The sequence below is a fragment of the Coturnix japonica genome, chromosome 9, assembly GCF_054131305.1.
Source record: "Coturnix japonica strain WE chromosome 9, WE-NBRP24, whole genome shotgun sequence".
Taxonomy (NCBI): domain Eukaryota; kingdom Metazoa; phylum Chordata; class Aves; order Galliformes; family Phasianidae; genus Coturnix; species Coturnix japonica.
In genome coordinates, this window is record NC_140671.1 from 1,703,002 (window position 1) to 1,705,859 (window position 2,858).

The window sequence follows — 2,858 nt, forward strand, 5'->3', positions numbered from 1 at the left end:
ACCGTTTGTAATTTATAAATTATTGCTTCTACAAGTCTCAACCAACATGGGAGCTTGACAGAGTCCTGGGTTGAGAGTGAAGTGTTTTATGAAATCTACCTGTGGATCTCTGTGCTGCTGGGAGGCGCAGCTCACACTTCTCCCCCAGCACCCATGGGTGCAGGCTGTGAGCTGGGGGTGCAGAGTGGTGACCTCTTTCACCTCTTCCTTGCATGCATCTGTGTTGCATGCTGCCTTTCCAGAGCTGCTCCCCTCCATCACTCCCTCCTTTCCGATTTCTATTTCTTCTCCATTGCCCTATTTTAAACAGCTGAAGCACTTCCCCTTTTCCTCCTTTCACTTGGACTCCAAGCAGTGTGAAGGAATGACCTCTCTTTCATGCACATGATTGCATTTTAAACTTTAATAGCTTCCATACCATTTCCAAAGAGTTGCTCTGCTCAGCTGAAGCTCTCTGCATTGCACTCAGGTTAAGGGAACAGCCAGGACATGAAGGGAAAGTCCAGTCTCTGTTTCAGGTCCCCATCTGCATGATGGACACTTCACATTTAAGCCACACTTCATTCTGAGCTGAATGTATGTAAGGCTGAGGTTCATCACAAGGAACAGTTTCTGGCATCACACAGCTGTGAGAACTCTGCTTTGCCTATGAAAAGATCAGAGCATAATGTGGCTAATGCTAATCAAGAGATATCTGAGTGGTGTGCAGTGATTTCTTAATAGATGCCAGCAGAAGAGGCTTCAGGGGGTGAATGTGGCACAGCACAGAGCTTTCCTCTGACACAATCCCTCCTGTGAAGGGCAGGCCGTGCCTCCTTCATGTGTGTGTGCCTTCAGGGCCAGCAAAGCAAGCCAGCACAGGCGAGGTTAGAACAGCCCTGAATATGGAAGATGGGTTTTGGGGATGCCATGCATTTACTGACTTATTTCCTCTTGGTGTGTCTTTGACTAGCTGTGGCCTTTTTCCCAGGAAAGGGAGACAGCTTTGATACACAAGGAGGGATCTGAGAAGAGCAGCTTGTTAACATGGGTCCCAGAACAGGGAGGTTAAAGCCCAAATTACTTCCTGGCTGTGAGAGACGTGAATTATTAGCTCCTGGGTGGATAGCTCTGCTACCAACTTTGATGTTATGAACTTTGATGTGACAGTGGCTGCTCAAAGCAGTGGGAAAAGTATGTTTAAAGACCTGAAAGGTCTGCAGAAATCAGAATAAGGGCTTTTTACTTACGGCGTCTGTCTTTTTCTCTCTTGGTGAAGTTGTCTCAGAGGCAATTAGTACATCTAGGATGGGGATGAGCAGAGGTTTCTTCTTTGCATCTTTTGCTGGAAAAGCCCAAATTGCAAGGATTAGACAGAGATTTGAAGTGCAAGGGGTGAGTGAGAGGTTAGGCCTTGAATAATTTTAAACCATCCCTGGCATCGAGGGGAAAGCAAGTGAACAGCACGCTGAAAATTAACTGCTTATTGCCTGAAGCAATTGCCATATATGCATGCTATTGGGTGAGCACCCAACCACTTCCCACCCTGCAATGCACAGGGAAGAATGCTTCTCTTTTCCTCTGCAGATCAGAAAGCAGAAGAGCAAAATCATCCCCCGAGAAGGAATTTCCCACAGCAGATGTTACAGCCCGTGATCCCACTATCTCTGGTATCACTGCTGGAGGAACTGCTGTGCTGCTCAGAGCTCTGTGTACAGATAACACAGTCCCGCTCCTCCGGTCTCGTCCCTGCAGCAGAGATAAAGCCTTGCTCAGCGTCAGTAAATCCTGCCTGCTTGCAAGCATCCCTGCCCACACCGAGACCTTACCTCTGAAAGGTGATAATGTGAAAAACATCCAGCGACATTTTGTAACAGGGATCTATTTCTGTGCGTTATGTCCTGGCGCTCTGCAGGCTGTGACCTCCGGGTGGCTGCTCTGTGCTGTCCTCTGGCACGGAGCAGAGAGAAGGCAGCTCGGCACCAGTCATCTGCAATGAAAGTCTGTGAGGCCTGAATCCAACCCCTGCTTCTGCTCGTGCACTGCCTGTGGTTTAAAGCAAGTCACTCAGTGGTTCTGCTCCTCATCCATAATGTAAATAGCATCTCCCCTCTGCCTGCCTGCCCTTTGTAGATCAGGTGCTGTTTGGTTTTGGATGCAGTGTCCCTGCAAACCACCTCAGGTCATAAAGTACCCCAGGGGATGATGGCACCACCAGTACTTTACTTTCCTCCAATTCTCTGCTAACCTGACTGCGAGTTTCAGGAGATTTTGTGCAATATTTAAACCTCCACTTCCTGATTTATCTGGCGTGGTGAGAACTTTGCCTCCTGTATTTCATTTGGGTTTTTACCTTATCTTTTAAGGAAGCATTACCAGCACCAGTGCAAACCTGACCCCCAACATTCGGCACTGGGACCCTCCTGGAGCTCACACCATTGCTCTAAAACTAAGCCCAGCAGTTTCTTCTGGACAGATTGCTGTTATGGGGTATGAATCTTCATGAATGTTTCTCTTCTGTGACCTAATTGGTTTACCTGCTGGCACATGTCATATATTGGATATCTCAGAAAATTTATACCAGCGTTAAAATGTTTTAGAGCCCAAAAGAGTAAGATCTCTGATCTCAGCTTTCCCTCTGGGGCTCCACAACAGCTGCAAGAGTTAAAGCTACGTGTATGGGCTGTCCTATATTGCAGGAGCTGCATTCATATCTTTCTTTCTCAGCCTCCACCTCCTCCTATTCAATTTGCAGTCTAGACTGTTTAAAAATATCTTGTTACTGCTTTTCATTTTTTTCCTTTTTCCTATGGGGAAAGGGCACTTGTGAGACAATGCTCTCAACTGGAGATGACACAGATTCGCTGCATGTTAGTGCA

At 47.1% G+C, this 2,858-nt stretch overlaps 1 long non-coding RNA gene across 1 annotated transcript; it reads right to left on the minus strand.

Moving 5' to 3' along the window:
• Positions 1-385: 385 nt before the first annotated feature.
• LOC107321072 (uncharacterized) lies at positions 386-1,948 on the minus strand. Its single transcript, XR_001558444.3, has 3 exons — positions 1,809-1,948; positions 1,230-1,324; positions 386-646 (listed from the first exon to the last, which is right to left on the minus strand). It is a non-coding gene; the product is annotated as an uncharacterized LOC107321072 (long non-coding RNA).
• Positions 1,949-2,858: the final 910 nt, after the last annotated feature.